Raw genomic sequence first — 13592 nt, forward strand, 5'->3', positions numbered from 1 at the left:
TATGAGGGTTAACGCACGCACGCATGCACACGTACATACAGACGGAACCCAACGTAATAACATCCTTCGAGGCGTGCCCGGGCGTTGGAGGCTAAAAACCAAAAAACCAGACCACGAATAATCACAAAGGAGTATATACAGTGTTTGTTACCTATATATGCCCATTTACCTATTATCGTGGTATTCTATACTAGTATAAGAAATTAAAGGTTTACAGACACATTAGTTACAATGCTTTCCAATCTTTTCCGCTTGAAAGCAACCTAACTATCGGAAACTCTATTTTTGGTTCTCCCATGAAATGTGTAATGTTGAGATAACAAACCATTGCCCCAAACACAGATAACAGACATACGTAAGCTTACTTCCTAAAGGTTCACTCATGCAGGCGTATTTTATAGTCTGGTTATCATGTTGAAAGAGTCGAGTGTAACATCCCCCTCTCTCTCTCTCTCTCTCTCTCTCTCTCTCTCTCTCTCTCTCTCTCTCTCTCTCTCTCTCTCTCTCTCTCTCTCTCTCTCTCTCTCTCTCTCTCTCAAATTGAGAAAGTTCGGCATGTTCAAGTTATGTGCAGCGCCCTCAAACAATACATTGGCCTGATTCTTTCCACTCTCGATTTCACCATACAGTACAACGCAACGCATGACAATCTTATTTGTGTGTGTCTGTCGTGCGTACAGTAAGGGGCGTTGTCGTGTGATTTAATAGAAAGTGCCTTGATGAAGCTAAGCCTTTCAGATGTAGTCATCGATCATTTATATAAATCTAATGTGTAGAAGGCACACAAGGCACAACATCGATTCTTGGTAAGTACTGACAGTAGGTAAGTAAGTGTGCACGTGTGTACACTACACGATCACTTGAGTTAAAACCTTACTGTAAACTTCTCTAATTATACTAATAGTAATACTCGTTGTATCGCCGTTCAATTGCGATATTAGTTTTGTTACGTACGTAATGACAAAATAATATTTACTGAACGATTCGCCCCCGTCGTTATTGGCCGTTTCTCACACAAACTGTTCCTACGTCCATCAATTGTCCATATGGGATTGCGACGTCAAAATCGCAAATTCAATTTCAAACTACCGCATTGCGTATTAAACCCACTCACTCACTGAGAGGTGTAGTACATGCAATTTATCGACTATGAAAATATTATTATACATACAGATTCACATGTCTGATCATGAATAATTGAAGAAGTGTATTGTACACCGTGATACTCGTCAATACAAGCAGGGTGTGTGAGTTCAGAGCTTCATGTGACGTGGGTACGCGTATGTGGAAGCCATATTGGATTGCCACCTTCTTATGTAATAGTGCATCCATCTGTCTAATTAATTACCATGCTGTCCATGTAACATCTGAGTTCTCAGCTTTACATACCGTTAAAAAAAAACGGAGTGTCTCGTGACCGGCGCCTGTCAACAGCATAACGTGCTCGTGACAAGTTGGGGATTTTTACGGAATCAATTTGATGTGTATTGAAAAACACGATCTGGTTACCTTTGAAAATAATTGCCTTCGTACCCTGAATACGTATACATAGAACTTTCAAAAATGTATAAATCATGTGCAAGCGTTAAACTGACATGACAGGGCTGGGATTACATAACGTTCGCCGAAACCAGTTGTTCTATATCGTTGTAACGTTGTTGTTGTTGTTGTTGTTGTTGTTGTTGTTGTTGTTGTGTTTGATGATGATACTGACTCCAAGCTTCATCGTACATATATAGTATACATTCTTTTAGTAGTATGAGTACACATGTATCGTGACAAGTTGAGAACAACACGTCAACATGTACGCTCTAGTATAGTAGAATTAGCACTGACCCATTGGAAATACGCGTTCACTTTTCCCCATGTTTTTGTTCCTAAAAGCTATTTTGCTCACGCTGACAGTATAGTGTACCATCTTATTTCAATATTCTGGCCAGTTTCACAATAATGAATGCTATTGATGCAACAAACTTTAGTTGTTTTTTTAGATTAATTACATTTACCCGTTGCACACTGATGGATCGTGGTCTAAGCTTTACGTAATACATCATACATGCGAATAAGAACGCCGAAACACGTTGTAAGGGACGTCAAAAGCCTGGTCAAAAGTCACGCCGGGTACCAGCACGATGTGCTGGTGAACGGCGCCTGTCAGGAGACTCGGCCTAAAAAAAAACACGGATAAAATTACACGCATACAAAACGTGTTACTATTAGTATACTTGCTACAACTTTGTTAAATAACACTTCCAGAATAAACCGGACAGTGAAAGCTATTCAAAATTCAAGTTATTCAAAATGTCTGTATTATTTTAACTATTATGTAAGTTTATTGTACTCATAACAAAGACCACCTCGTTTACCATATGCGGACACAAAGAAATGATTTGTGTTGTGTAGTATGAATCAGGGCAGTCGTAATATTTAAGAAAAGAACATTTACTTGAATGTTGTAATTGAAAATACACAAAAGTCGAGGATTACCTGAGACTTATGAAGGGCAATACTAGAGTTTGTTTGGGTCCGTCAAAGATTTACATCATTTACCCAGTCAACACCGTCTGTTGATGACTCGAAAATATAATGTGCAAATGATGTGTTAGCCAAAATACATATCAATCGAAAAAAACATCTCGTAATTCTACACATAACCTGGCACTTCTGGTCACATTTATGTATTAATCTAGGCCGGCTTGCATACGGAGAGGGTCATGTCTGTAATCTAGACCCGTGCACCGTCTGCAATCAGGACTAGTATTGATCCCAAGTGCTAACGTGTATATAGTCACTTTTTGTTTAGTCTAGCTCTCAGTATAAAGCAGTATCGTTACGATTTATACCTCCACTCACTGGTTAGACCACAGTTGGCACCCAGGCTACTTTTTGGTGGGATATTTTCAACTGTCTACAGCTGCAACATCATGCTAACAAAATTCAGACCCTGCTGCATGCTGCTCACTGGGAAAGTTCATGCGCACATGACAAGTATTGTGGCTAGACACATTCATTAGAAGGGCAGGTTGTTGTGAGGCAGAGTGAGGGGAACGGTGGATAGAGACAGAGGAGTCACTCCAGTTGTGGCTAAAATCAGAATACTTTATTTCACAGGATATAAGTAATGTTAAAAGCTCAGACTATAGGAAGTGGGTGGCAACTAAGTGTAAAAGGGATATATGATCGTGTCGATAGATTATACAACATCTGTTTATGTAAGCGATGATATTACTGACATTTATGGGATTTTGATACGAGAATATGCTTGAAGTTGAAATGACATCTGATGTCTCCAACAAATATAGTACAGAGCCTGCATGCGCCTCGTGCACGGGGTATTTCCAGAGAGGAAGTATCTCGATACAATGTATCTTTTCGGGGAGCTTGCAACACATAGTGTTGATATGTATGTATAAAACGTTGCATCTCAGTATCAAGTCTACATGTTTTGAATTCCGTTGGGGTTCAATGATGTTCCATTATACAATCTAGGGATATACATGATGTCATTAAAAGGGTGTCAGACCCTGGGTCAGGGTGGTTTATATACCAGGCACAACGTACTTGAGACAGGCTATACTTGTGCATATTTTTTTGTAAGTTGTGGTCCTAGCACAGGGCACTCAGGGTTAGTAATTATGTTTACGAAAACAAACAAAATAAATAAATAAATAAATAAACTGATTAATTAATAAATACTGACAAGCATCAACAAGAGAGTTATTTCAAATCATTATCAACTGCAAGAATTACTATATGTTTTCCTATATGCGAAGTGGTCACAATTGTACATATAGGAAAATTATGACAGTAAATTAGTTCAACAGATACCATTTTTAGCACAACTGAACTGAGATTCAGTAGTGCTATAGGGATCGCCCGGCGTCTGTCTGTCTGCCTGTGTGTGTGTGTGTGTGTGTGTGTGTGTGTGTGTGTGTGTGTGTGTCGTGTATGTGTGTGTGTGTGTGTGTGTAAACATCTTAAAGTCAAAAACCTCTGAACCGATTGCCATGATATTTGGTGGGTCCATTACCTTGGGTGTCTAGTTGGGAAATTGTTCAAATCAAAATGATCACATCACAGGTGGTTTGTGATTTGGGTCAAAAAATGTGATTTTTGGTCAAAAATCTTCAGAAACTACTGGGCATATTGGTGCAAAATGTGGTGGGAACAATCTTAAGGGGGTGTAAAGTAAGATTTGTTCATGACATGATGATTCTATCAGTAATATGAAAATTAGGGCTAAAAATGCGTCTTTTTGGTTAAAAATCTATAATTCCAAAACTACTGAGCAGATTGGGCTGAATGGGAATGCATCTAGGAATGTATGGACGAAGAAATATTATGCACACAATGATTCCATGAGTGATATGCAAATTAGGTGTAAACATGTTCATTTTTGGTCAAAAACGTATATCTCAAAAAGTACTTGGTCAGTGAGTCTGAAAATTGGTGAGATGTTTCTGAAAGTGTTATTCTGCAGATTTTCTGCAAAACATTTGACAAAATTGGCCCTAGCAACCATGACCCTTAGCAACAACCAAATGGCAGTATATTGTGGTCAAATAACATCATCTGGTAGGCAAGTGAGTAAATATTCAAAAAATGTATGCAAATACCCTAGCAACCATGACCACGCCCATAGCAACAGCCTAACGGTCGTGTATTTCACAAAGATAACAGGGATTAATAGACAATTGAATAAATATTCAAAAAAATGTATGTAAATTTGCCTAGCAACAAGACCACGCCCATAGCAACAGCCAAATAATCATGCATATTGCAAAGATAACAACAGTAATAGAAAGACAAATGAATATAGATTTAACAAATGTATGCAAATGTGCCTAGCAACAAGACCACACCCATAGCAACAACATGTATGTATGACATATAATGCCAAGATAACACTGGTGACGGGAAGGTGAATGAATGAGTGTTGCAAAATTGTATGTAAATATGCCCACCAACAAGACCATGCCCATAGTCACATTACATGGTAGTGTATATTGCAGATATAACACCATGGATGGGAAGGCATGGGAATAAATCTCCAAAGAATGTATTCAAATATGTCTAGCAACAAGACCACATAATCGTCATACATACATACATACATACATACATACATACATACATACATACATACATACATACATACATACATACATATACATACATACATACATACATACATACATATACATACATACATACATACATACATACGTGCATACATACATACATACATACATACATACATACATACATATATAAATACATACATACATACATACATACATACATACATACATACATACATACATATACATACATATACATACATACATACATACATACATACATACATATACATACATACATACATACATACATACATACATATATATACATACATACATACATACATACATACATACATGATACATACATATATAAATACAGACATACATACATACATACATACATACATACATATATAAATACATACATACACAGTTTAAATATACGTGCACATACCTCTTATTTGCTTATTTTTATAGGATGGCGCGATATATTTGGTTACCATAAATAAAATCAATCGAGCAAGGAAGAAATGAATATTTTTTGTCAGTGTTCACATCGATTATGTAAATCAAGGGTCTGTTCATGTTTACATACATACAGCTATAGATTTAATAGAAATAAGGCTAATGTGCCATGTATTTGCTCATTTACAAATCTACCACGTTATCTACTTGAGCATGTAACATCAAACTAGGTAGCATGTGTGATAAAACAATCCCAGAGGATGCACTATGTGCTTTGAATAATTCAGTTTAAATTTATCATCGCAAATTGTGTAATCGTTGCAGAGACAGCCAAAACAAATAGGCAAATAAGGAAGACTGTCGAATACTAATGATTAATGGCCGTCATTTGTTAGTACGAGGTATAATACATACAATTGTTTGGTTGGAAACATGTAAACTAATGTGAGGGCCTCAATGGAACGAAGTGTTTCATTTACTTTAGTACTTTAACAATTACTTAAGCTACCCTTAATAAATATATTTTATCATTATTATTAATAGTATTATTAAGTCCATGATTTCATTTAGGATTGATTTGTTAGCACAAGTTTTTTTTTAGTTTAAGGAAAAGAGAAAGCCCTGTTCTGTATGTTACACTGACACGAGTAACAGTGCATTCGTGACATTAAACTCCTGACCTCGAGGACACGTTTATCCTAGGCCTTGGATTAACGGGAATTATAAATCGTCTCCATTTGGTTCTTCTTTAACGAGAACTTTTACCTCGGCCCCAAATGAGAATAGGCGAGTATCCGCTTTTCGATACAAAACTGAGGCAATACGATCGTTCACTAGTATCATGATCATAAATAATACAGTTGTAAAAATGCACACTGAGGTCCCTTGTGAAGAACCATATCTCGATAAATATATCGCTGTTTCAGAAATAACACTGTGCTTGATTGGCATATATAATAGTATGTATGAAAGTAGAGGAATTAATTCAGACATGGAATACATATAGATGACAAACGATACTCACTTGAAGTCACTTTAAGAGAGAAAATGTCATGCGGGTGTGAAAGTAATCGGAAATTAAAGCCGGGTTTTTTTTTCACTTTGTGTATTACAAATATTAAATAAACGACATGAAGCCAGTGAAAAGTTACATGATGCTATGACAAATTGGAAGAAACCGCAATCTGACAATTGAATTTTCTGTCGTGGGTATCTGCATTCAGACTTTGTGACTTTGACAAATACATATGGTGTTTATCTGAATTCGTGAACGTTCACTGAATATCAATTAAGTTTAAGTATGTAGATAGGAGTCTATGCTTATACCGTAATCTACTGTTTAATATTAATAAGGCCAAAAAAGAAAGAACTGTAATTACTGGCCAGCGCGCGCATCACTTAAATCACTTAAAGTGCCCTCGCGTCGGTCTTTTTTTTCGTGTTTGTCCAGCCCATGCCGTCTGTAGATCGGGGGAGGTCACAGTGGGGGGGGGGTGGTAACACAAAAAATAACCCACCCTACTTCAGTGAAGACAACTGCACAGCCAATCATGAGGAAGCAAATGACAACTGTCCCACATACACACTTGCTCTAAAGTACTAAATAAAAAGAACAGTAACTGCCATAAATAGTAGACTGAGTGACAGGTTTGTTGAGAATTAAAAAAAAAGGTCGCGTCGTCGCACCATTTTAGACAAACTGCCTGACGAGAAACAATTCTCTCTTTTTTTTGGGGGGGGGGGCATAAATGAATACACACGCGGTTTGCGATGGACGCCACGTCACGCGTCATCAGCGAATCAACCATGCGAAGTCAACTTCAAACCTACACGCAGCTCTTATTAATGTACTTGAGAATTTGGCTTCCAAGAATCTAAATACGTTCTTTCACCATTCCTATACTATCAAGTTTGCTGAAACATGGGTGTTTTAGAATAATATTGTTCTAATATGGGTATTATGCATTCTGCTTTGATTCACAGACAATCGGTGACGCGAGACAACAATTGCAACGCGCGGACCGGAGTTGGTTTTCCTACACAGTAATATCAATACACAGAATCGGTAATTGTACAGAATTCATCGTCTTCTTTTCATTTCTTCTGCTGTTACCATAGTAATTCAACTAAAGATATGCTCTTAGACTAATATAGTCCTCATCTTTGAGTTCTCGATTTTGGAGCCGTTTACATAAATTACTTCATGTTATGACGTCAGCTTTAGAAATTGAAGGGTAAAAAATCAGTAATAGTATCCTTTTAGCAATGAATTTATAATATTAATTAATGGATATAATGTAATTGATAGCATGATGAATCACTTAATTGATTCTAATGTTGTGTCTTGAGTGCATATACATGTAGAATATAGGATTTCGGAAATAAAATAAATGATAAGTACTAATAGATAGCGATGGGGAAATACGCACAGGTAAAAATAATGAACAGGGAACGATTTCCAGCCGTCAGTGCTGGCTGAAAAAGTGAATTCCTTCGGGATGGGACCCCCGCGCTTGTGTGTGTGTGTGTGTGTGTGTGTGTGTGTGTGTGTGTGTGTGTGTGTGTGTGTGTGTGTGTGTGTAGGTTGATGGTGATAGACGAACGCTTTGTCGCTTGATTAAATGTTCCAGGCCTTAATAATAATAATAAAATATGTTATTATACCCAAATTGAATGTAAATTAATACATATATTTTAAATTTGTTAGTGTCTCATAAACTCAGTTCGGGGCTCCTCCGAGTCATCATAATGAATTATTCGAAAATGCTGCCACCTTTTACTCAAATTGAGTACATTACTCTGATGGTGGTTTGTTTTAATTGGATTTTTGGACTAAATTACTAAGGTATACATCAATTAATTTTTCATTTCGTCATTACCATGATTTTAATTTCGATTTTTGTGCCAATTATTAAGATACATGCGGAGTCTATATAGAGATGAAAAACATACCAACAGAAAAATGGGAATGGACACTTGGTATGAAGGTTTTTCATTCTTTTCATTCTTTATATTTTTTATAGCTTCACTTCTCTTGAATATGGAAATTTTAGAAAACAAACACCCTGATATTGGAATTAGTTACGAGCTAATGTAGATATAGATAGCTGGTCGGTTAGTACCCCTTAAGTTGTTAAACATATGTGTCAGTCAGCGGGGACAGCATGAATCGGTAGGTGATGGACGTCAACGTTTCATTGTGGTAGCAGCAAAGCAGTGCCGGCTACAGATCAGAAAGAGATTGGGTAAAAGGCAAGTAAAGAAGCCAGTTTTCATGAATTCATTACGCTAAGAGCCAGTCTCGGTAGGAAATTTGCGGAACACATGACAAGTATATTCCATCTTTAGTGTCGTCACGGCCGTGGTTCTTATTTTAAGACAAAGCTCTGAATACCACATCTTTGCAAGTAGTTTTATTTGCTCACGCCTGGCAATTTGCACTTGCAATAACATGTACTTTATTGCAATTCAGAGGAAATACGAAAGTTGAAAATAACTTCTGTCGAGTCGCCCCGAGTATTAATTAAATTTCACCACTGATATCAGTAACATTGCGTAAGGTCATGGATGTGCTGCCAGCTCTGTGCGCTGTATTGTATTCAAGAATTTTAATTGGCAAGCACTAGCGCAGTGTGTTGTTTTATCGTCATTCAGTTATGTATTTCACATCACTCGGTTTAATTATAATGCTAGTGTGTTACTCGTCTCGAAGGACACTATATTCAGAGTGATGTCTTTATCAAGAGTGATTTTTAATACAAATGAATTGGGGTTTAGTCGTGTTATAGGCATGGCGAAACGTGTGTGTGTGTGTGTGTGTGTGTGTGTGTGTGTGTGTGTGTGTGTGTGTGTGTGTGTGTGTGTGTGTGTGTGTGTGTGTGTGTGTGTGTGTGTGTAAACGATTTAAAGTCAAAAACCGCCAGGCCGATTGTCTTTGTATTTGGTAGGGGACATAATTATATGCTTGCAGATGATTTAACTTTCAAATGAAAGTAACCGGTGTCCAAACAATGATGGTGATTTCCATCATATGTATCAGTTCCTTTACAGCGTACGCTCTTTAGGGTAAACCATTTGATTTCGGGGATGGGGTGGAGGATTTTAAGAAGGGAACTTGCCTTATTTATTAGTTAAAAGACCATTTTCAAAGCATTTGATGTTTTCCGTCGTTTCACTTGGATCATTGCCACACGTACCTGTGGGGAGCTCCGGTAAATTGATTGGGGAACCCCGAAAACATTTAAGGCTTACCGGCCTTAGAAAAACACTGGACACAAATGTCCTTACGTCCTATGTCAGCACCATAATATGGCAGTTCTACTGACACAGCACAGTTTAGACCCGGATTGACAGCGATGGCGTCATTAAATATCATTATTTCTAATGAGACTTCATAATCTTCACGATTTAATTTTTCTCGATTATGTAAAACAAAGTTTATGGTCGGCAGTGAAAGTCTAGATGGGGTGGGGTAACCGGACCCACACAGTATTTTTTAGGATGTCCTTTGGGATGTGTAAATGAAGGATATGATATGCATATTGAGGTATAATATGTCTTTTGGGTCAAATCTTTCATTCAGACTGGGTCGAAATTTGTTTTGGAATGTTTCTTGGGATGTGCAGATGGAGAACTGTTCAGCACATTGTGATCTCATCATTGATTTGCAAATTAGGTAAAACAATGTGAATTTTGCTTATAAAGTTATATCTCGAAAAGTGCTTCGTGGATGGGATTGAAATTTGGATGGGATACTGTCAAAAAGTTTTATTTTCACTAAAAAGAGATATTATGTGTATTTTCATAATTGACAATAGTGACCATGATTGGCATAATTTTCACTTCTTTGGGAATGTATGCAGGTAATTATGAAGAAAAGGGATTTTATTCAGTGGAAAAAACACACTAGAAAAAAGTGTAAATAAATTCCAAGTGAAAATTTAGTATTTCACACTATTTCTAGAAGTGTTATTCTACAGATGTTGTTCAAGACGTTCACACAACTGTTCTTAGCAACCGTGACCTTGCCCTAGCAACAACTAGATACCAATATATTTTGCAAAGATAATATTAATGGATAGGCAAGTGAATAAACCTTCAAATATGTATATTGTAAGGGGTGGGTAAGCATGTGTATATACATCCAAAGTTGATAGCATATACATTGTATGCTTAACTACATGACCACGCCCATAACAACAGGCATGACTAGGCAAGGGTGTAAACATTCATAAAATGACCATTTTTGCATCTAAACAAAACCGTGCCCGTAGCAATATCGAAATGATGGTGTATATGGCAAAGATAACAACATGGATGGATAGGCAAGTGGATGAACATTTTTGTAAAAAAAAATTGAAACATGCCTAGCAACAAGATCACACTCATAGCAACAGCCAAATGATGGTGTATATTCAAAGATAATAGGAATGGGTAGGCATGTGAATAAATATTTTAAAATTAACACAAACTTGATCGTTGTGCAACAATGCCATTGGCGCTAGTTTTTTAGCACAACTGAACTGATAAGGTTCAGTAGTGCTATAGGCATGGCAAAGTGTCTGTGTGTGTGTGTGTGTGTGTGTGTGTGTGTGTGTGTGTGTGTGTGAACAACTTGAAGGCAATAACTGCTGGACAGATTGCTTTGATATTTGGTGGTCATGTTACTTCTGGTGTCTAGTTGGGAAATTGTTCAAATGAAAATGATTGCATGAGAGATGTGGATTCTGGGTAAAAAAGTGATTTTTGGTCAAAAAACTTAAACTCCAAAGCTACTGGGCAGATTGGCATGAAATTTGGTGGGAACATTCTTAGGGGTCAGTAAATTAAGATTTGTTCATGACATGATGATTCCCTTAGTAATATATGCAAATTAGGACTAAAAATGTATATTTTTGGTCAAAAACCTATAATTCCAAAACTACTCAGCAGATTGGGGTGTATAGATGAAGAAATGTTAAGCATATAATGATCTCCTCTGTAATATGCAAATTAGGTGTAAAAATGTGAATTTTGGTAAAAAAATTTATATCAGAAAAAGTACTTGGTTAGTGAGACTAAAACTTGGTGAAATGTTTCTAGAAGTGTTATTCTGCATAATTTCTTCAAATAAAAATATCGTTTGGTAGGCAAGTGAGTAAACAATTAAAAAATGTATGCAAAATATCCCTAGCAACCATGACCACACCCATAGCATCAGCCAAACGGTCGTGTATTTCACAAAGATAACAACAGGGATTAATAGGCAATTGAATAAACATTCAAAAATGTATGTAAATTTGCCTAGCAACAAGAAAACGCCCATATCAACAGCCAAATAATCACGTATATTGCAAAGATAACAACAGGAATATAAAGACAATTGAATAAACATTCAAAAATGTATGTAAATTTGCCTAGCAACAAGAAAACGCCCATAGCAACAGCCAAATAATCACGTATATTGCAAAAATAACAACAGGAATTGAAAGACAAATGTATGAACATTCAAAAAATGTATGCAAATGTACCTAGCAACAAGACCACGCCCATAGCAACAGCCAAATGATCACATATATTGTGAAGATAATGAGGATTAATAGACAAACGAACGAATAAACATAAAAATGTATGTAAATGTGCCTAGCAACAAGACCACGCCCATAGCAACAGCCACATAATCACGTATGTTGCAAAGATAATATCAGGAATTCATACACAAGTGAACAAAAACATTTTAAAATGTATGCAAATATATCTAGCAACATAACCACACCCATAGCAAAGGCCAAATGATCGCGTATATCGCAAAGATAGCAACATGGCTGGATAGGCAACTGGATAGTCATTCAGCAAATGAACACCTATTGTTAGCGTGGACTAGCATATGGATAAACATTTTTAAAACTACACAGTTGTGCTACAACGCCATTGGCGGTGTTTTTCTCAAAATAACTTTGATCACTATTCACCTATTTCCAGTGAAAGGTTATCATACAAGTTGACTTCGGTAAACCCCAACTGGCGTCTACAGTTTTGTTGAATAAATACATATTCCCACTCATATGTGTGATGATAAAATGTTTATGACTCGTACAGTTGAAATAATAGAAACCATGCACATAGCTTTACCTAGCAAGAAGCTGATACGATCTCGCCAAAGACGCCAAATTAATGTATGCATTCGGGGCACCAAGGGTTAAGTTTGGCCAAACAAAGTACATGGTGTCACATGGTGTCTGTGATATACGACATTCGTGCTACGATATCATCTGCCAGTCACGTCTGTATGGCTCCGCGTGGGTCCGACCGTTACCCAAACTCATGTCGTTGAGGGCGCCACCCCGTACCTCGGTAGTACGTACAACCATCGTCCGCAAAACACACATCCCGGCCGTAAATATTAAAATACTGTTGATTTCATCTTTTGATGTCATGTACTTGTAGTCTAATTGGGTCGGACCCTTATTTTTTTTTCTTGTATATATAAAAAAAAGAAAATTCGTAAACGGCATATCAGTATCGTGGAATCAGTAACATTGACATGTGCACTTTGTTAACGAATCTGAGATCGAATGGAGATTTCGATTCTGTTTGCACCAGAAAACAGTACACGTATTGTACCCACAACTCTCTCTGATTTGTATGCTTGGAAGTTCTTTATCTGATAATTTTCGAGAGAAGCAAGATTTCTTAACATTTTAAGCAGAAAAATTACAAAGAGACTATAATGTGACATCAAAAGTATGATTAGGAAACGTAAAGAGAGTTGCAAATTTTTCATTAAAATGTGCCAACAAGTAAATAAAACGTGTGCTTTGAATGAAATACCTTTCAATGTTAAATAATCACCAACTTGGACAGATAATCTGCATAAAGAGTTTCAACATGTAAATTTATTTTGTTCTACCTATTCAAAGAAATCAATCATTACGTATATATACTGTAATACGGGTGATAACAGGTGCATGTGTACTCCATAGTTTCCTTACATTCTAGGCGCCTTTCAAGTCAGTCTGTTGAAAAATTTACAAAAATTGATATCTCCTTGAACAAAAAAAAATC

The 13592-nt window shown here is 36.8% G+C and overlaps 1 protein-coding gene across 1 annotated transcript in view; it reads left to right on the forward strand.

Moving 5' to 3' along the window:
* The first annotated feature begins 683 nt into the window (after positions 1-683).
* Positions 684-13592, forward strand: part of LOC144435917 (uncharacterized) — a 14678-nt gene continuing 1769 nt past the window's right edge. The window contains exon 1 of the mRNA XM_078124560.1: positions 684-806. The gene's annotated coding sequence lies outside the window, so the exon portion shown is untranslated. The remainder of the gene's footprint in view (positions 807-13592) is intronic.

The sequence above is a fragment of the Glandiceps talaboti genome, chromosome 5 (assembly GCF_964340395.1).
Source record: "Glandiceps talaboti chromosome 5, keGlaTala1.1, whole genome shotgun sequence".
Lineage (NCBI taxonomy): Eukaryota > Metazoa > Hemichordata > Enteropneusta > Spengelidae > Glandiceps > Glandiceps talaboti.